The sequence below is a fragment of the Camelus ferus genome, chromosome 8 (genome assembly GCF_009834535.1).
Source record: "Camelus ferus isolate YT-003-E chromosome 8, BCGSAC_Cfer_1.0, whole genome shotgun sequence".
NCBI lineage: Eukaryota > Metazoa > Chordata > Mammalia > Artiodactyla > Camelidae > Camelus > Camelus ferus.
The window spans coordinates 35059909-35082618 of NC_045703.1; the positions used below are offsets into that span (position 1 = coordinate 35059909).

The following is a 22710-nucleotide window of genomic DNA, read 5'->3' on the forward strand; positions in this document are numbered from 1 at the left end:
TAAGATGAAAAATTAGAGAATTACATTCAGTATCACAAAAAAATGAATATTAGAGCTGCAAGAAATACTAATCTTAGTAAGTACCAGAAACTGATATTTAAATTTTGTCTGAAGCAGACACAAACCCATTTTTTTTAATGACTCTAACTTAGTCCTCTGGATAACAATCACACACACACACACACACACACACACACACACACACACACACACACAACCTGTATTTAGCAAAGATATGTTTGGGCAGAATTAACTTTTTCCCATGAAAACCAGAGGTAATGTACCATTCTATTACATAATGAATGATATAATACGATTTTGTGTTCCACAAGTTGTACTAAATACTCTAGCCTCATTATTCTTTAATTCAAAAGAGATATGTTTTAGCTATGCTTCAGGCACTACTCTGGGCTGTGGATCAGCATACCCATCCCTGTTCATGTTTTCACAAATACTCTTATTTACTGTGCCTATATATTTGTGTGGAAAACCAGGTGTCTTTCAGAGCTTGAAATCTGTTAGAAAATATCCACCTGAATAGCTAACATATTTTAAGCTTTTACTGTGTGCTCGGTAAAGAGATTTGCATTATCTCATTTACTTCTTATAGCAGCCCCATGAGATAGGTACTGTTATTATTCACATCTTTAGACATGAAGAATTGAGACCCAGAGAGGTTAAGCATCCTAGCCAAGATCACACAGTAGGTGATGGTAAAGCTATTTTCTATGGATGTATTTCTTGAGGATTTACAAGGGACCCAGTATTATTTAAGTAAAGCACTATTTAATTCCGAACTACTGTGTTGGCTGTTCTTTGTTAAGAGTTTGTATGAAAGTGTAATTCCCTACACTTGCTTCCCAGATCTTTTGAAACTGAAGGAAGCTGTTTTCATTCTTTGCTCTTGAAAGAGCCATGTTGTTTCAGTTCTAGCATGGGTGGGTTTAGAAATTGCTAATTAAAAAAGAAGCTAATTGAAAAAGCAAACAGTGCTAATGTTGATATGTTTGCTTTTATACTGAAGAAGTGTCTAACATGCTTATTTTTAGCCCATCATGTTCTTTTATAATGATTGAAAGGCAGGGTGGCATGACTAAAAAATTCTCGATATTGTGAGAGATGTTTGAATTATTACTAATATTTTAATCCTAACAATGGATAACCTGTAGTAAAATTTATGAGAGCTATTTGTTCTGAAAAAAGTTTTTTTTTTTCTGAAATGTAGAAACTTTAATGTGGGATTCTCAACTCCAGAGAGTTTGATTTTTTTTTTTTTAAAGAAAAGGCAGAGAGCTTTTTGTGAAATCATCATTTGAATCTCTTGCTATTATATCCTAAGTGACCTTTGACCAACTTCTTCAAATCCTACTATCTCCTTAGATTTAATATGTTCAAAGTAACTCAACTCTGAGCTAATAATTTACCTAACCCCTATCTTTAGTTTACCCCTGCCCTTCAAATGGAAAAATCATTTTTCCGTTGTCAAATACATCATAAAGAACTCAAATATCGTGTGAAAACTTAAAATTCACTTTAAGATTTAGTATTATCCTATTTTAAACTAGGACTAGCATGCTTATCAAAGAATTTTTTTTCCTCCAAATCTAAGTTCAGTATTGTTTTTATAAAAAGTTGTGTTCCAGTATACAGTTTTGTTGATATAACGCCACTTCTTAATTTTGAGTACATAGCAGTTTTATTATTTGTGTTTAGTATTTAGATGTAATTTCTGAGTGGAGCTGATGGAATGGCATTAGAATTTATGCTTGATTTTGCAAAAAATAACACTCATTTACATACACTAGTAGGATGTGTTCGGAATTTCATTTTTTGGATCTTCAGATTTGTGTAGAATTTTATATTTTAGCATGTGTTAAAAGTGACAGAGGAGTGCCCTTGATTACAACTATGATGTTAAGAGAATAAGATTAGATATTGGGGTATTTTCCATTTTGCCTCCAGTCCTGCTTTTGGTTTGATTTTTTCCATTAACCTTTATTTCTCCATTGGTAAATTTAGTTTATAATTGCGTTTTAACTTTGCAACCCATAAACAGAAGCCAAGAAAAGCTTTTAAAGATTAATTTAGTAAAAGACATTATTGATCATATATGACAGATAAAATAGATAAAATAGTGCAGTTACAAAAAATAGAGGTACGCGTATAGTAAGTATTAGTGCAAATATAAAAATACACATATAATGAGGAAATAATTATTTGGCAAAAATTCTGGTAGGAGAATTTAAGGGGGAAATATTAAGAGTTTTGTAGCCCTTGGGAAACAACCAACCTTACCAAATATGTTTTTTTGGGGAAGGAAAGCTCTCAGTCTACTAATAACAATTTGTAAGTGACTGAAGACTTAAAATTCTGTTATTTAGTACAAATGTTGATTAAACTTGTGTAGATTTTGGGTAATGCAATTATTATGTTTTGGATAACACCTTTTAAAAGCTGACTTCACAGTACTGTTGAGAAATAACTGTATTTGAGAACCATCTGTTATTATATCTTATTTTACCCTCAGTTCTGATACATCAAAATTCTTGTACATTTTAATGCATATTGTATGCTACAATAGAACAGTGTTGAACTGCTTTTAAAAGGCATTTGGCTTTGCAGTATTGATTAAATTTATCAGAATTTTTAAAAAACATTTTGTATGACAATAAAGAGCCCTTAGCTTAAATTTAAAAAGCACTTTAAGATCTGATTTTCCATTTGAAAAGTACATATGTGGGGCATTTTAAGAGCTGTGGTTCTTTAGATATTTATTGTCATGGGAGGAAAGGGAGAAATAGGAGTATATCTTTGTTTTCCTTAAGTGACATTATAAATATTAAGTCATTGTCAAGGTAACAGCCATTTGTATAAAAATTGTCTGTCTTTGAGACCCTAATAAGGCCCTTGAGTTGCTGTTGGTCATTTTTAAATAGCATTCTGTGATTGTCACTAATTAGATCTGATTCAGCTTTGTCTTCATACCGGACTTGGATTTGTTTTGTGTCTTCTGTGCCTCAGGTACTTTGCTTTTCTCATTTGATCCACAGAACCTCCTGTGACAGTATCACTCTTTGTATGATAGGACACTGAAGCCCAGCAGGTTAAAGAATTGCACAGGCTCAATAAGCCAGTAGGTGGCAGAGCTGAGAGCTTGGACGCCAGGTTCCAGTGCTGTATTGGCATTTTCCGCAAGAGCTTTTGCAACTTGCTTTTCTGATGCACCATTATGTTTCTGAGACTTGTCCATGCTATGTGTGTGGCTATTGTTCATTCATGTTTCCCCTGGTGTATCCAGAATTCCTCTGTTCATCTGCTGATGGATATTTAGCTCATTTTTATTTGTTTGCTATTCAAAATAAAGGTGCTTGAAATAGTCTGTTACATGTTTCCTGGCTACCCACAAAAGAAATTTTCTAGGGAGTATACCTAGGAGTGAAATTTTCTGTTTTACTGGATAATGCCAGATTGTTTGCTAAAGCCATTTTATGTTTTAGCAGCAAAGCATAAGAATCACAGTCATTTAAATGTTAAAGTTTATCAATCAGTGATTATAGAATGCCGTCTTGTTAGATTTTTATTTGCATATTCCTGATTTCTAATGAGGGTGAACATATTTTCATATGTCTTTTGGCCAGTTGTGCTTACTCTTCTCTCGAATGCCTGTTTGTATCTTTTCCCATATTTTACTGCATTGTCTTTTGTTGTTGTTGTTGTCATTGTTGAGTTGCAGCATTTCTTATGTACTTTAAAGGTTGGTTTTATAGTTATGTGTTTTCCAGAGGTACAGCGTGTTATGTGTCGTCTGCAGCTGTCATCTAGCCAAGAAAGACTGGTTTTAAAAATAACTCATTGAGACCCAATAAGTTATTGTTATTATTCTTTTCCCAACTTCCCAGTGGGACTCTAAGCCACTGTATATTCAAGAAAAGACTTGGCACCTCTTTGAATGATGGTAGATAATGTTTCACTAAATTTTCCTTTTGATGACTTTTCTGTAATAGAGATAAGTGATCATTCTTTTTACAGTAATTCTAGGTTTACTTGAAAAGGTTTTATAAATTATTAACAGAAGTTTATATTTGACATTTGAATTCAAGGAAAAGTTATTTTCCTACAATAATAACTAGCACCACATTTTCCTTATTGGAGTTTCCAATAGGAGAATGTTTCTGATTGAGGATTATGGTCAGCATTTAATACTGAAAATCCTCATACAAGTTCCTAATTGTTTCAGTAAGTGATTTTCTGAGAAAAATACTGTAGATGTGGTATGTCTCTAGTCTAGAAAAATATAGACGAATTCCTTTTACAGGAAAATTTTGAAGTTACTTGGATAAAAACCCAAAAAAGACTTATTACCTTATTTTCATTTCATACCTGATTTGTAATGCATGATACAAGTGGAATTGTTGCTAGGATATTACTCCTTATTATTTTGATATCTACAAAACTTTTTGAGAGGTCTAAATGGATACCCTTTCTAAAATATGAAACTAATACTAGTATACTTCACAACTGTTCCATTTTATCTTTCAGAATTTAGGGGGACCAATTTTAGTAATTTAATTTTTAAAGACAGACTATCACAAACTAACATCATTTTTGCTTTTTTAACCTAAAAAATTCATTACTTGACATATTCTTAGGAAAAAGTAGAGGTTGCAATGAGTTGAAAAAAATTGTTTTAGTAACTTAGAAATCAAAACCACATACAACCTAATTTGTCCACTAAAAAGTATCTCCTGCTTAGGTTCAGGTTTTCTATTTTCTATTTAATTATTTTATGTATCATCAATGCCAGTTCCAGTCTTAAATTCATTTTCTACTCTTAAAACATGTTAAATGAACTTGTAGCTTGTTTCTGAAAATTTTGTTGAAATCTGTTGGAATCTAAAAATAAACGTGCAGGTAAATAAGATCCTTTGTTTATAGTGTGTGGTGAAAACTTAAGTTTTGTACTTACAGTAGAAATGTCTTTAGCTATCTGGGCAACTTGATAATGATAATTCAAGGAGGTGCATGGCAGTGGCTCAGAGGTAAACTGGAAGGAATCAGTGAAATAAATGTATAGTGTTCTTCAAACCCTGAAAAATAATTTGGCACTGCTTTTCTTGTTTCTTTTCATTTCTTGTGAACTGTCTTCTTCAGGCTGCTGAAGATATAAGGTTCTGTGTTTCCCAGCTCTAACAGGTACTTTCTTATTCAAAGGCCTTTGTTCCTATATGTCCCAGCTCTTCACACGTGTTAGTCTGAATGCACGGAGATCAAGCGCGTGCCTCAGAAAACCTAGATTAACTATTCTCTATTTACGTTTTATGGTGGGAAAATTTGGTGGTTAAAAACATAGCTAAAATTGTGCTCTACACTGGAATTTGATACAACATTGTAAAATGACTATAACTCAATAAAAAAAAGTTAAAAAAAACATAGCTATTATAGTTTATATGTTATTTAGAAGAAGGCTGTGGTTCTGTCATACACATTTTGCTGTTACTCTGAAATTCCTTTGTTTTGTATAATATTTAGGAGTAATATCAAAATGTCTGACACTTTACTCATACTAAGTTTGTCTCTGATACATAATAACTGAAGGAATTTCCACCAACATAAATAACATTAGAAAGAGTAGTGCTACATTTTCCCAGCTTTTTTATTTTAATTTTTTTGTTCAGAATGAATTAATTCTACTACCAATAGATGTTTTTTTCTCCCTATGAAAACTGCCAGCAGGTTACACTTGACTTGTTGGCTATAGTTAAGGAATGAGAGAGTGCCCCTTTTTTAATACAAGTGATCATTTTATGGATAAGCTTAAAAGGAAATAAATCATTTACTCAAAAAATTAACTATAGTGATATGTTTTATTGTAATCAAATCAAGGAATATTATGAAGTGTCATTAATTGCAGCGTGGCTGAATTTGTAGCAGTGTTTGGTTGTGTTGTATTTTCTCTATTAGTTTTGATCTATAACAATAAGATGTTTGTAACTCTATAAAAATGCAGATATGAATGAGATGTCTTAAACCTTTTTACAACTTAAGGAAAAATTTAGAGAGATTGGAGCTTTTTTGTTATGATTTCTCACACTCATTGCCAAAAAAGTATGGTTGTTGATTTTTTTATTATGAGGATATCCAGAGCTGTTTTATTACTGGTAGTGGCCACTCTGCATTTGGATATTTGGATTTCTGGAGTTTTATATAATTGGAGTCCTTCTTATAACAGAAAATATGAAAACAAACTTTTTTTTTTGATCTTAGTTTTTTATTGTGGTAAAATTCGTGTAACGTAAAGTTCACCATTTGAACCATTTTAAAAATACAATTCAGTAGCCTCTTCAGTTGTAGACCACCACCACTACCTAGTTCCAGAACATTTTCAGCACCCAAAGGAAACCCCAAGCCCATTAAGTGGTCACTCCCTCTTCTGGCCTCCCCTCATCCCTGGCAATTCCTCATCTGCTTTCTGTTGCTATAGGTTTGCCAGTTTTGGACATTTTCATATAAGTTGAGTCATACAGTTATGAAGTCCTTTCCATAGTATGAAAAAGCCAAATAATATTATGATGAAAATAATTTTGATCTTATGGACCCCTCGAAAGAGTAACAGGAACCCCCAAAGTCCTGCAGATCAGACTGAACATTTATTCTTGTTAAACATTAACATGTAAACTTAAAGGAGAACAGTAGCTTCCATTCACATACACCAAGCTGCTACATATGTTTATTGAACTTGTCTTTCCTAGTTTTCTATATTACTTTAAATGGAAGGCTTTAAATTTAGGAATGTCTGGGTGTATTTAAATTAACATTGATTTCCAGTAAGCTAGTAAATGGACTCCTAGAGTGAGTTTGTGATCCACACCAGACGTTGGGACACACCAGACTATTTCTTAGACTTCACAACAGTAATACAATGTCTAGAGGAACTGGTGTGGCAGCAAGAAGTAAAGCAGGAGTAGTGAGCCAGTGGTATTTGTCTCCAACAGCTTTGAGCTAGTTCACAGTATCCCAGCCACAAATACGCATGATAGGAGAATGAGACCTCTGTTTGGCGTGTGGTTCAAAATGAGACTTTTTAAACTAAGGAACTTTAGACAGACAGCATTGACTGTTGTCTACACAACTCTGTTGAAAGTTCCTGGTTTATTTTTAAAATGTGCTAGTTGCCAGCAGTGGGGACGTGAGCTGAGGGAAAAGGGATATGATGCTGATATATTCTCAGAGTGAAGGAACAAACCAATCTTAGGTTTGATTCTTACATCAGATTGACACATGAGAAATGGAGCCCCTTTTAAATTTAGTACGTGAGCAAAGTAATAGAACATAAAAGCTTCCTGTGGGTTTGAAGCATTATAATAGCTGGAAGCTTCTTTAGGATCTTCCCCTCCCTCTGCAAACTGTGTTCTGTTACAGAGGATACTGATAACCACTAACCATTAAATGTCTCCAGATGAATTTGTTTTGAAAGATGAGATACGATGAAAAGAGTTGGCAACAAAATATTTGGATTATCTACATTATAAGATTGGAGTTAATAACTCTCTGTTACGAAATTCTAAAAAAATTAAACAATAATATTAAATTTATGGTGAAAAAGGAATGCTTATTTTCAAAATGCAAAGTTTTCTCTGTTCTTTATTACCTCAGTAAGGGATTGACTGCATCATTGCTTGAAGATAAATCCACAAGCTTCACATTCATTTAAGATATTAAAATGGATCCTTTGTTATTTTATTTGAAATCCTGTTCTTGTCTTATTTTATCTTCATCTCTTAACCCAATATTTACTTATTCATCACGTTACATATTTTTCTATTAATATTTCAGAGCTTTCTTCTAGGCATTGCTAGAGATCTAAAACTCAAACTTGTGTCTTCCATCCAATAAAATATGAAAATAGGTTGTTTTATTTTTTTCTCTCTTTAAATATTATTTCCAAGTTTTAGTAGTTTATTATGTTATTTAGAATACAACTTCATTTTTGCCAGTAGTTGTTATGTGGCTGAGTTGAAAATTCTATTTGTAAACTAACCATGTAGAATTTTTGGTACCCTCTCACCTTCTTTTAACATTTATGCAACAATATTTAAGAGCAACGAACACTTGCCCAGAATTTAGTGTTTGATAATTATCTTAAGTTAGTATGCAATCTAGGTTTTTTTTGTGGAGCCCTGCACCCAGCAAAAGTTTCCTCTTACTTATTTCTGGAGGGCAGCACAGAAATGAAGAGAAGCCATCCTCCTTCTCCTGACTCTGTGGATACCAGAAAGATATAAACAGCCAACAGAAAAGGAAATATAAATGGCTTTAGGCTTGTGCAAAGATATCATTCTCATTCATAATAAGGAGTTGCAGATAGAAACTGCTGCAAAAACTAATTAATACAAACTTCAAAATTTTTAAATGCACATGACCTTTACTCAAGAGTTCCATCTCTAAGAATTTATCCTACAGATATAATTACATGATGATGTATATACGGGGTTACTTGTTACGCCATTGTTTGTAATAGCCAAAGAAGGAAATTCCTTAAATATTCATTGACAAAGACAAGCTACATTTTTGTGTATGTATGCAGTAGAACATTAAGTAGTCATTAAAAAAACAGGGGCACCTTTTTATGGGCTGATATGGAAGGACCTCCAGAATATATTTAGTAGGACAAAAAAAAGTGCATAGAATATATAGTAAAACAGCACTTGTGTAAAATACACACAATTATTATATATGTAGCACAGATTATTTCATGCCCTTTATGTAGGATGGACAAGAAACTAGTAAGAATGGTTGCCTTTTTGAAAGGGAACTAGATGGTGTGGGAGGGAGACTGACTTTTCATTGTATGCCCAGCTTTACCTTTTGAATGCTGTAACATGTACAGTATAATCTATTCCAAAATACGTCTTATAAAAAGGCAAAAAGCAAAAGAGAAAAGAATGTAGCATTTGTTTTCGTTTAATTTATTGTACATGCCATCGAAAGATTGCCTGCTTTTCTGAGCATTTGAGTACAGTAGTAGATAACTATAATCCTAAAGTTTAATTTCTTTTTGCTAATACTGCTGAATCTTACATTGCCATAGAACCATCATTGTGAATGTCAGTTTTCATTGTACTTTCAAAGTATGGACATTAACTAATAGAAGTATTACTGATGATAACAAATTATTATATATATTTTTTTCACGACATCATTTTTTTTGTTGTTAAAGAAGAAATGGCTAAAAGTCAAATGGTTCATATAACAAAGTCATTATTAACTAAAGTTTGATTTTTTTTTTGTTTTTCTCTATGGGAAAATGGAGGAAAATAATTAGAATAATGTTTAAAGATCAGATATACTTTAGTATATAAAATAAACAGAATAATGTTTAATATTCAGGTATACTTAAGTATACTGACTTTTTAAACCATATTTTGAGTGGTTGACTTTACAGGCAGTCATTTCTATAAGAAATCAAAATTGACAGTATAACAGGGAAAATAATCTAGCCAAAGAAATATTTTCAATATATATTAGTGACACTGATTTGTAAGTTACATCTTATTCAAAGGAACCAATCCTTTGTTTTCATCACTGGCAAAATAATAAAAATTTAAGTGATGGAAACTGACCACACTTCTCAGACTTTCCTAGACATTTGGATTTTTAGCCTATTTCATGAGTTTCTTAAATTTTTCTTTCTTTATTATAAGGCAGGTACATAATCCATGGATAAACACAGGTGGACAGTAAACCAACAAAGTTCTCAAAATATGTTTTGTCTGGCAGGACATTTTAGGGTAATTACACATTTGGTTCAGAATTCGAAGGTGTAGCTGATATTATTAGCAAATTCAACACAATTTAAATTACTCAGTCACTTCCAAAGTATTAAGAACTTTTTCACAATTAATAGCATAAATAGCTATCTTCATCCCTGCAAAATTTCAGAGCATTATAAGCCATTTCTATCTACTGGCTTATGCTGCTTCCCACTGTGTATGACAGGAAAGCAAACAGACAGGGTGTTTCTATACTAGACTGACTTTACATTTTTAGGATTATGATCTTCTAAATTATTTCCTTGCCAATATTAGCAGAACCATGACCTATTCACAGGCTACTCTAGTAGGATAAATAAGTTGCGTCTAAGACGGAGCTCTCCAAATAGAGTGGTATTTGATTAGTGAAATATATGGCAAGCACTGTTGCTTTAACAAAGGTGAACCAAAGGACGGCTGTCCAAAAGGGTAGTGAGACTTGAAATTGGAGACAGAGCTGTTTTCCAAAGAGCCCCGTGGCTTAGTGCTGACACTGTCTTAAAAATAAAATCGTTGAACTTAATCTCGATGCACCAAATCAGTAGAGAGATGGGGGTGGAACCTTTGAGTCTGCGATCTCTCTGGGAAGTAAGTGGTGAAAGAGTTACAGAATTGGAGAGCTTGATTCTCAGAGATCCTTCTGAGCAATCTCCTTTCTTTAGAGATGAGGAAATTGAGAAGGAATTTAATTTATACAAAGAATCAGGATTAGGACTCATGGCTTTTTATCTAAAGTCTGGTGTCCCCCCTCACAGGTAGATGGGAGTGAATGTGTTGGTACAGTATTTTACCTTTATTTCCCAGGATAGCTTCCCTTGAGAATTGCCCCCAGTTACTGTTGAGGACCTGAAAGGAATCTTGTGGGCCATGAATGATGAGACTGGAAGCATGTCGTTGTGCAGCCCTGCCAGAGAGTAGTCTTTGACAAAGGCAGTGAGAGGCCTGGGCTTGAAGAATTTTTGTGGAAGAGTGACCTATTAAATATATGTTTTTTAAAAGACACTCTGGCTGCAATATCCAGAACTTTGGAAAGTCAGTCTGTGGTCACTGGGAGATCATTAAGAAAATGGTGTCTTGGACTAGAATGGTGTGGTGTGGGTGGAGTGAAGTAGCTGGCTAAGAGTGATACTTCCATACGTGACTAATTTTTAGAGGTTGGGGCATTCATTCCGCAGTATTTAGTAAGCTTATTTTTATTTCATGGTGCTTGCTGTTGTAGCTTTCTGTCATATATTCTTATCTTTTAATATACTATCTGAATGCAGGAAAACTGGAGAGTCTTGGAATATTATATATAGTAAACATCGAATTCAGTTAGTTTGGAAATAACACTTAAGATTGTATGTAATACATGCAGAGTTCGTATTTAAATGTTACATAAATTGATTTAGGTACTTTGACTGGAACTTACATTTTATAAATAGAGTCAATTTCAGATTATATATGACTTTAGGATTTTTGGTAAATAAGATGACATTTGGTAACTTTTTATGGCATTTTAAAATGTTGTATTTGTTGATTGAAATCTTGGCATCTCTGGATTCACCTGTCTTTCTGAATTTGATCAGGGATTAGAAGTTGCAGCTCCCAACTGCAGTTTGTGTCACTTGCTCATCCCCTTTTTTGGCTTCCGTACAGTTATTCTATCCTGCCCATCTTCCCAGTGCCCTCAGTGCCTGCACTGTCACTCTTCTCTTCCCCTGTACCCCTACACGGTTAGGGACTCTCATGTCAGAATGTGTTTACCTTTCAATGAGTGTATCAGTCATCTTAGATCCCACTCATACATGCAAATACATTTTACTATGCATATTTCTCTTGGATGATTTTTCCTCAAAACACAAGAAAGAAAATCCTAAATGTTTTCAACTTATACTGCTTTTGGCTCATATCCACCAAAATTATTATATAGTAAAAAGGCATTTGTAGAACAAATTTTTATTCTGTACATTCATTTGTTTATTCACTTGAAATATATTGAATGATCATGTGCTGTTCCTTATGTTTGCCCTTATAGGGCTATGGAATTTAAATAATTTACATGTGGTCTCAATATGCTTTTAGAATTCACAGTGTTATCAAGAAAACAGTACTTGTAAATATTGAAAAATGTGATATTAAGTTGTTAAATTTAGGCTTAGATGTATAGTGTGTCAGAAAACATCCTTTTTTATTCCAGCTTCCCATTTATAATGGGAATAAAGTCTGTCCATTTTAGCTCTTCTATAATAAATACTGGCTTAGTCTAGCACAGCAAATAAAATGTTAAATAATGAAAAAAGCAACAAAATATTTCACTAAAACCTGTAAATAATAATATCTCTTTTCTGATTATTGAGATGTTCATGAGCTGATAATTTTTCTCATCAAATATTCTTTTGTTTCAGGAGCACCAAGGTGTTTATTTTGGCTTCTGAAGCTTTATAAGGACATGTTCTTTGGGGAGTAATTGATGCCAACTTTATTGAAAACACCTATTTTATTTTACTAAGCTACTTCTCTGACTAAGATGCAGGATTACAGTGACCTGGTTTATTCTGAGACACTATTCCTTACAAAGGAGAAGGAGAAATGGAAATTTTGGTGGAGATGGGGTTTGGGGGGTTTGTATTTCATAGTCTTCTTTAAAAGGAAGCACTGTCTTCATTTTCATTATACTTTCAGTTCAGTTAACTTCTGAAATGCAAATGTTAAACTACTTTGAAGATTCAGAGTTTGAAATGGGAATATATGGTTGGCAAATATATGGATTAGTTTCTGTCTTTTAATGATTAGGGTTTTGTCACTTTAAAGTTGCACACAGCAGTTGACTATTCAACTTCTTTTACTGCTTAACTTCCATCCCTTTCATTCTGGCCCTTCTTTCTTTACTGTGAGATAAATCCCTTTGCCTCTTGTCTCAAAAATAAGAGAAAATAATAGATAACAACTTTTTCAGCTCCTCTCTCCTCTACCTTTCATTTCTTCTATGATGGTAATTGTCCATACTACTGTGTCACAGGATGAGATGCTTTGCTTTTTCTCCAGGGCAGTGCGACTCCTGTATACTGGCTTCACTCACCTCTATCTCACATGGCACTTTTATTCCGCCATTTATTCTTTGTTCTGTCTTCACCGTAGTTTTAATAAGCTCCTTAACATACTGAAGACTTTGAATGCTGTGAAATAAAGAGATAAACCTTCCTACAACCTACAGTTCCTTCTCTTTTCTCCTTTCACAGCCATGCTTCTTGGATAATTGTTGCATATGTTCCTGTTTCCTTTTACAACACATACAGTTCTTGGTACCATTCCCTTATTCTTGATAAGGTCAACCAGAAGGTCCCACTTGCTAAGTTCAGTGCTCTACTTTCAGCAGACCTATTATCATTCCTCTAAACATCTAACTTTTTATAAATCACTCTTTTTGAAACCCTCTCTTCTCTTGGCTTTCTTATTACCTCTCTCCCTGGTTCCCCCCATCTACTCTGACTTTGTTCTTTTTTCTTTTTTTTCCCTTGACTTTTTCCCATTTTCCTTCATCACATGAATCTTGGGACTCCTAAAGAATCTGTGTTTAACCTTCTTTATACTGCAGGGGCTACCTGGATGGTCACATACATTGTCATAATTTCACCACTTGCTTACATGCATATTTCTCCCTTTTGTGTTATCTACATAAGGTATCTGTCCTCTTCTTCAGACTCATATTTCCAACATCCTATTGGAAACGTACTAGATACAGGGAGTTAGGAATCAGAAGACTGTTATACTCATCTTGATAAAAGATGTTATGAAACAAAACTCAGGAGTCTTAGAGGAGATACAGAAATGAGGTATTACAAACTACAGTAAGGAGCTGGAATCTATGGGATCTTACATCCCATTGACTGGGATGGTGAGGCTGAAGGAGTGACTTGGAGGTTTTAGGTTTGGTTGCTTGAAGGTCTGTGGCTCCCTCCATTAAGATTTGGAGTATGAGAAAATAAGCAGGACTTTCAGAAGTGATCGTTATATCTTTGAACATGTAGAGTTGGAAGTTTCAGACTTCAGTTATTTGTTTAACTTGTATGTGTATGGAGTTCCAGAGATAGATCTGGTATGGAGATAATGGACTTGGAAGGAACCCATCTGTAGGTGGACGTTGAAGACATGAGAGAGGACACAGAGCACAGAAGGTGAAGAAAAGGACTTCTGTCACAGCTTGTCATAACCACCACTCCTACGTCCCACCCCTTCCCTGGCTGTGTCTCCACGTCTCCACGTAGTAAACTGTGTTATAGCCACAGGAGACTACTTGACATTCCTGTAATGTGCCGTGTTCTTTTTCCTTCATCTTAATACACATTGTCTGAATCCCCCAACCCATATGGTAAATTCCCTTTTTCATCCTCCAAAATTTAGCTTAGGTAACATCTCTTCGAAGAAACTGTGGTTAAGTTGAAAAGCGTTTCTCTCCGTCTGCTCCCCCAGAGCCTTACGGTAGCACTTACTACGTTGCTTCTTACAGGCTTACACATGTAGGGCCTTTCCCACTAGACTGTGTCTCCTATAGCCTTAAGATTTGTATTCGACAAGTTTAGGGCCAAATCTACTTATTTGTCAAGGGAATAGAATTTTTGGTAGAATGTTTTTTAATTATGTGGCTCATTACAGTATAATAAAAAATAAAAATTAATGCTTTGCTATGTTAATATTTAAACATAACTTTTTAAAGATCCACAAAAAAAGTGCTTCTGACTTCGTGATCAGGCTATGTGATCTCGCCAGAGGAAAGAAACAGGAAATCTAAGTAACCTGTCGTCCCCCTCCATACTGCTGGTCTTATTTTCACAGCATCACAAAATACAGAGAAATGATAGCCTTATACTTAACCACTAGATGGCTGAATTACATTGCTTTTGGAAAAGGAGTAAAATCTTAACCTTTTAAAATAGCCTAATATGTAACATTTAACAAAATGTGTCAGATATGTGAATATATATATGCATTTTCACATTTGCACACATACATACATACAGTGTATACTAACTTAATGTTTGAATAGTTGAAGTAATTGGAATTAAGAATTGTCTCTTTAAAACTTGTAAAAATTATGGCCTGGTATGATTATGATTTTAGCTTTAATTTATGAGATAAGTTACATTTTGATAAGAGATATAAAAGGTCAGTATATTTTAAAATCATATTCTTGCACAATATATCCACAAACTTCAGCTCTAAAAGTTTCACAAACACGAGGGTGAATTTAACTCTTAGAAAAATAATATCTATTGTCACGCAGTGTTTTGTAGAGACCTGTTCAACTAGAATTCAAAATGAAACAAAAAGATAATACTGCATTTCTTCATTCACATTTTAAGTTGTAAAACGTTTTGTTCCACTTTTAAGTCTCCTTGAACCAAGTTGTGATCATAAGTGCCTCTATTTTGGGTCAAGGTTCAGGACTATATTAAGTTGAACTACATAAAATTACCGTTTTTGTGTATCAAAAATAGTCAAATATCAGCATTTCATGTAGTTCAACCTAATAAGTTTCTTATTGTTTTAGCAATTTTTGTTTCTTACCTCTTTCATACAGTGAGTGGCCTGAATAGTTCCTGTCACTTGGGCTGTTAAGCCTCTGTAAGCTGAAAGTTCGACCTTGACAGGATTATTTCTTCACATTCTCTGTGGAACTCTGTTTGCCAAACAGAGATCCAGTTTGGCAGAGTAAACCTTCAGGGTAACAGTAGGTCTTAGTAAATGCCAAAAAGAGTTTCCAAGTCCCATTTCAGTGTAAAGTTGTATATGCTGCACACAGACAGGGTAGGGTGAAGCTTTGAAATTAGGACGTACAATACATATCTAAGGAGAATATTTCTAGGTTTATTTTGGTTACGTGTTAGTTGAAGTGATTGACCAAAAAGATGTTAAAATGTAGGTCTCAGATCAACATTGATTTGCAATGTATCTTCACCCTTGGAATTGCATTAATATAATACTCTAGTGATTTTATTTTTGGTCACCTAGTGGTAGTGTTAACATTTAAAATACGTGAAAAATTTAGAATAGTTGGTAAATATATTTACTGTTTTAACAAAACATCAAAATATCTGAAGTGCTGTTTTTTTGCTAAATTAAGTTGCTGTCACCGAGTCCTTGAATCTCTTCCCATCCCTATATCCTGACACCGTCCACGGTAATGCAGTTTCACGCAGAAGAGGCATGCTTATGACCTGTGTTCTTCCTGACCTCTGACAGCAGGTTCACCCGTATGTGTCATACTCCTTGCTACAGGTCATCTGACTGATGTTTTGGAATTTTTCTGTCAACCTATTTTAAGTCTTCCAGCAAAATGCTGATTAAAAAAAATATACAAAACTTTGTATTTGCTTTTTTAAAAAACATTAGGACAGTGAGGTAGTGTTATAACTGAAAGTACCCTGTTCATGGTGTTTATTTGGTAAACTTACAGGTTAATTTAATTATGAAAGTCAGAGAGCCTCCCTGAGAAGTATTTGGATGCTTTAGATGATGGAATTAAATAATTCCTTATTTGTTCTTTTTTTTTTTTTTTTTTTTTTTAGCCCATCAAACTGAAAACAAAGCAGGGTTTGACTGCTTATGCCTCAGGATTAATAATTAGGAGATAGTTCTTAGCAGAGGCATCTTATTACATTTCTTGATTTGGCTATAATGTCCTGTACCTGAGGAAAAATAGTGAATTGTTTTGAGAATATAATACAATATTTCTTCATGATATAAAAATAGAAAATATCATTCAGGATTTTTTTTTTAAAAAAGAAACCTTACAGTCACATTGTCCCTTATCCATTTTGTTTTTACTCCCTGTGCAGCTTTGAAAGGAGGACTGTTATAATAGCATAGAACTGCATTTTAACAGGGGGGGGATATGTAGACTTTATAGGTGGCCAACTGAATGCAATATGTCATTGAAATGTTTCTCCATTTGGATTAGTTAAGGGTACAGATATTTAACATATAAGCTTCAGTGCAATGGGACACATACAGTTGTGATGATGGTTCTGTCTTAAGCAGTTTCCTGAATTCTCCAGACTGCTCCATGCGTCTGGGACAGTCTCAGAAAGATAACAGTCTTTTTTACTTGAATACTCATTTCATTTAGCACTTTATGTACTAGTTTTCATTTTATAGTTCTTCTCACTTATCAGAACAAACACCTTGCTAGGTGATCCAAAGGACCACAGTAAACCAACCTTTGCCCAGGACCATATCTGGGGACTAAATAATATAATACATTAAACACAATTTAAGCAGTTTGAACATGTCCTTTACAAGGCTAAAGCAAACAATTTAAAATGAATCGATCAAAAATTACAAATGTATTCACCTATCAGTATTCTGCATATCAGTGGGAAAGGATGTATAAATGAGTTTATCCATTACAACATTGGTCATAAAACCAAAAGATTGGAAGCAAGGTGTGTGCCCTCTAAACGGGGCTAGTTAAGTAAGCTACAGTGCAGCCACACAGTTAAATAATATGCTTCTCCTTAAAAATGAGAGAGAAGGAAGGAAGGAAGGAAATTGGGAAGATGCTCTGTGTACACTGAAATGGAAAGACTTCCAGAATATATTAAGTTTTTTTTTTAAAGCAAGATACAGAGTTGTATACATTTTATGCTATCTTTTGTATAAACAGGAGTGGAAGGTGGACAAGTAAGTATTTGTTTAAAAGAACACTGGAAGAATGAATATGCTAGAAACCAAAATAAGCAGTTACCTAAAGGCATGTGGGGTTCAGAATAGGCTAGAAAAAATTATGTCGACTTAAGTCAAGTTTATTAATGAACTGTCTCCTATAATGAAATCTCTTGGTAATGGCCAATATGCTCTTCTGATTATACCATTGACTAAAAATCTTGAAGTTACATTAAGATCAATAATACTTGTTTATTTTGAAAAAAATATTACTGGCCTCTTGTTCCACATCACCCTTCATTTTGGGGAGGAATAAGTAAAGTAAAGAATATTTCCTATTTGCCTCTTGTTTTCCTGTTTAACATTTACTTTCTGTAGGGTTCCCCTTGGTCCCTGTCTGTCTAAGTTTCTGACAAAATTAATGAGCTTTGACTTGGGGGTTTGAAAAGAAGTATTATGTGGTCTGCTTTTTAATCCCAAAGTATTAAAATTGGCTTATAGTCTGTCTATTAAAGGATTATCATGCTATGTTTAATACAAAGCAGAAAGGAACCTGTCATAAAGAAGATACGGGTACAGTAAGGGAGGGGGAGATCATCATTTCCTAATTGGGATGAGCAGGCATAGGAAGCCTTCCTGGAGGTGGCAGTATTTTACAGTTGCTTGAGAGGAATTTGATCCAGTAGAGGCAGGAGAGAGAAGTCAGGTGGGATGACACTGAAGATAGTCTTACGACCCTTTCATAATACTTTACTTTTAAAATGCAGTATATCTTGAATAAGAATTACATTTGAAAATGTTGTCAAAGATAACTGTGGATACAGAGATGCGATGACAGTAACTTTGTGCTTCCATTCCTCTCCCCGCCCTGCCCCGCTCTCCCATCACAGCACAATTCCTTGTGACCTCAGGACTGCAGTCTGTGCAGCTAGTCCCTGGTCCACAGAGGAGCCATTTACTCCCTGGGAAGAAAGGTCACCACATCTTTTTTCCTTATACTTTGTTCATTCTGTCTCATTTTTTCCCCTCTTTGCCTAAGTGTACTCACTCCATAACACCACTTCCCCCTCGAAATAAGACAGGGAAGGGAGGAGATTAACCTTGGGTTGCAATTACCTGGATTATTTAGGGTGTGGATGGGGAAAAAAAGATGAAACTTATTTGTATCCCAGATACTTTGCCCCTTTTCCCTTTGTCTCATGTTTTCTTGATTAATTTGATCTAAGAATGAGGATCCCCTCATCCCATCTCTTGAATTAATTGCAGTGTTCTGAGTTCCTGTAAAAAGGTCAGGTTGTGTAGGACCAGTCAGTTGTTAGTGTGACTTGTTTAGGGGAACTCTAGACAGACAGCGTCTGTGAGCATCCACGCTCATGTCAGTCCTTTGGCCGCTGCTGCCTTGGAAGCCCAGACAGTGGAAATCGACTGTGGCGACAGGTTCAAAGTGTTGAAACTAGGTTGAAAAAGCTGTCTGCCAGAAACCAGTGTGGAAGTCTTAAAACTAAATAGTTTTTCAAATTCAAAAAATATTAACATGAATTATTGAAAAGATCTGACTCTAAAGTGAGATCAAGTGTATGTGAAATTGCAGGGTTTTTTTAAAGTTACTCTTTTCACTAGACCACAACAAAAAAAGCATATGGAACCGCAAGAGAGGGTATCTCGCTATCCTCCCCTTATCCCCATTTTTTAACAAAACAAAACAAAACAAAAAAGTCAAACTGAATTAGATTGTTGAAATGGTGAAAATGGGTGGAGAGAGGAAAGGCACACTTCAGTTCAGAGGCATTAAGAAGGGAATCATAGGTAGTAAAGACCAGTACCTGACTTGACCCATCTGTTAAGGCTCCTTCTGAAAGCCTCAGGGTCCTTGAGTTGTACATCTTGTAGACACTAAAAACATTCTTAAAGTTTTACAAAAGCGAAATGCCCTTATAAATATTACAAGAACGTTGAGAAAAATGAAAAGCATATATTTCAATTAAATCTTTTTTGTTCAGTCTTCCCATCTTCTCTCTGACACTTTTCCTTTTCAGAGAGAAGAAGCATCACGTTGGCAAGTTGAGCTCAAACAAAACAAGGCAGTTCCCTCTGAACTTCCACAAATTTTTAGTTTTGATAGTTGTGATAGGTGCAAATTGCTCTACTGCAGTTTTTATTACATAGTAAACTAATTAACAATACTGATTTTCATTGTTGAGAGATGTTTAGTAGTATAAAAGTGAGTGCAAAAGATTACAGATCTTGAAGTACCTTAAAGATGATAGCTCATTTGAAGACACATGAAATTTCAAACACTAACTTCCATGTTAGTTCTGTGCATCTGCATGGATGCTTTCTTCCTATTTAAATTGCTTAACCTAACATCTCATCAAATGCAGAAAAAAATACTGAGTTTGTAAATGATTTGCTTTTTATGTAACCATTGCTTAGTGAAGACAAATTATGAACAGCAGCAATCTTATGAGACAGAAAAGAAGTGTTACATTTTCTGTAAATACATTCGATGATCTCTTCTGAGAAACTGTTTAAATAGTCACTGCCCATCTTCATGCCCTGTTCTTCATTTAATCACATCATTGGCCATATAAACCCATTATCATACGTTTGCATTTCTCCTACCTGTATTTGCTGAAAGGGTCGCTAAGTGCTTGTTGTTGGCTGCTCTTTAAAAGTCACTACTTTGTCATCCTGGTGTGTTCTTCAGTTACACACAGTCAGAAGTTCATAGATGCTGTCGACAGTGATTCCAGAATGAGTAAAAACAGTCCACTACTTCCAAACCCTTTTTGGGTCGTTTTGAACTTTATACTTTTTGTACAAAGCTCTGCTGAATCATACGCTGGCTACCGAATGATGGTCTGCCTTCTGATTCATTTCCAGGAGAGAATAAATTTCTGTTTTCCAGCAGTCAGTGACTTTTTGAGACATGGATGGGGACTGGGGAATTCCATTTATTTGATCCCTTGTGTTAATGCGAGAATGGAATGATACCTTGGCATGAACACTTGCATTGGGATGGCTCAAAAAAACAAATCCTTCAGTAGCTGTAATTAATATATCTAAATGATGTGTACATTTTAGAAGGAAGATTATTTCATAGTTACTTACCAACCAGCAATATGTTAGGGATTTCCACAGAAGACTGTCTTCTCATGCCATTCTTTTGGGGTCAGCAGTATTTTTTCAAAATAAACTATTGAATGCGACTTCTTGCAGCTTTCTTGATTTTTAAAATCCTGTCTTACTCCTTTTTAAAATTGACCCAGCTGTGTTGTTTATTCTTATCAAAAGCCAGAGAAACATAACCTTTTTCTGTATGGAGAAAAAAGAGCTTGCCAAATCACCAGTCCTGTTTTTTTTTTTTAACTTGCATGCTTTTTCCTATTTATCCAGATTTGACAGTTTATATATCTATGATTGTTCATTTTTCTGCTCATTCCTTTGTTCTTTATTTCCCCAACTCAAAATATACCATGAATTATAGAATGTCCTAATAGTTGAAGACTCTCTTTACCATCATGATTGTCTTCCAGGTTTTCTTGACATCATGCAGATAATATACCTCCTTACTGAATCTTTGCTGTAGCTATGGCCTCTATTTTCTCTGTGCTTCCCAGAGCACACACAAAACTGGGATGCTGATAAATAGAGAACATTCTTAAAAACAGGTCAGTCATATATTTGGAGAGTAGTTCTATGTTATAATCTAAATCTGTGGGAAACCTGTGCTGAATTTCAAAGGAGCTTTCTTTCATCTTATGTCTAGTTTTACCTAAATATATATGAAAGGTGAAAATGATACCCTAAAGTCAGTTTCATCAGAGTAGTTTCTGTTTAAAGATGAAAGGACTTCAATTGTTAAGTATGCCAGTTCTCACGCTGAAATGAGAATAATTTTTTTCTCCTTCGGAATTGATCTGGTACCATATCTTGTCTATCTTGACTTTCTGAATTTTGTTTATTAAGTAGGTTATTTGGGGCAGCCTGTATGTGCAAAGTTGTATGCTGGGCGTGCTATCAGGGTTATAAAGATAGTTAGGAAATATTTCTTGCCCTCAAGAAAATGAAATCACACTCAGACTATTCAGAGCATTCAGCTGCTTTAGAATCATCTTTTATAGGCTCTTACCACTAACAATTTGTGTATGTGTAATAAAATGCATCAGATGTAAAAGTGATAAACTTTGTACTTTAAAAGCACTTACAAAGTTAGTTCAAATAAAAACTTTCTAAGGCAATAAAAATAACTTTGACATTGATAAATTATACTAATTTCATTTGATGAAATTCACATATTTTATAAATTGATGAATATTGCTCTTTCCTCTTTCTCTGAGCTCTTGTACCTCCCTACAGTTTCTAAATTGACTTGAATTGTTTATAAACAATATTTATCTTCAGTATCTTGAAAGTAGAACTTTTTTAGAAAAGGCAATACCTTTGGCTTTGCTGAGTAATTACCTTGCATAGCCCTTAAGTTGAGATCAATAGATATGATTGTTTAACTCAGCTGAAATGTAAAAAAATTACTCTGTGTATTTGTTTGTTCTCTGAAAATGTCATTTTACCTTCTTTTTGAAGGATATTTTCTCTAGGAATAGAAGTCAAAATAGCTGTTTTCTGAACTATCTTCTAGTTTCTGTTGTTTATATTAGATTGTTCTAGTCTAGTTCTTTAAAGGGTAATCTGTTTTGCTCAGACTACTGTGAAAAATGTCTCTATCTTGGGTCCTTAGCCTTTTATAATGAGGTGCCCTTATATAGTTTTCTTTTCCTTTATCCCCTGTGGGACTTACAGGACTTCTCAGATATATGCTTGACACCATTGGTTGGTTTTGGAAAATTCTGAGCCACTATCTCTAAAAATATTGCTTCTGTCCTTTTTCTTTCCTTCTCTCTTTCTGGAATTTCAGTTACACATATTTTAGAAGATATTTTTACTGATTCTTTGTTTCTTACCTTCTTTTAAGAATTTTCTGTTATCAGTTTTCTTCTGATCTGACTTCTAATTCTCTCTTTAGCTGTGTCTAGTCTGCTTTTGAACCTATCCAGTGAACTCTTAGCTTTGGTTACTATATTTTGTCATATCTGGAATTCCATTTAGTTCCTTTTATGGTTTCTAGTTCTCTGACAAAACTTTGATTTTTATCTTGTAGCTCCTTGAATTTGTATGCACAGTTATTTTTAAGTCTGTTTCATACCACTGGAGCTTGTGTGGATCTGGTTCTATAATCTGTTTTTCCCTCTTGGTTTTT

General features: G+C 34.3%; 2 protein-coding genes across 2 annotated transcripts in view; one reads left to right on the plus strand and one right to left on the minus strand.

Annotated features, from left to right (window-relative positions):
• The window catches only part of COL10A1 (collagen type X alpha 1 chain), a 37487-nt gene extending 16562 nt beyond the window's left edge, over positions 1-20925 (minus strand). Inside the window, exon 1 of the mRNA XM_032484741.1 lies at positions 20076-20925. The gene's annotated coding sequence lies outside the window, so the exon portion shown is untranslated. The remainder of the gene's footprint in view (positions 1-20075) is intronic.
• The window catches only part of NT5DC1 (5'-nucleotidase domain containing 1), a 111082-nt gene that overhangs the window by 33779 nt on the left and 54593 nt on the right, over positions 1-22710 (plus strand). The gene's annotated exons all lie outside the window — the stretch shown is intronic.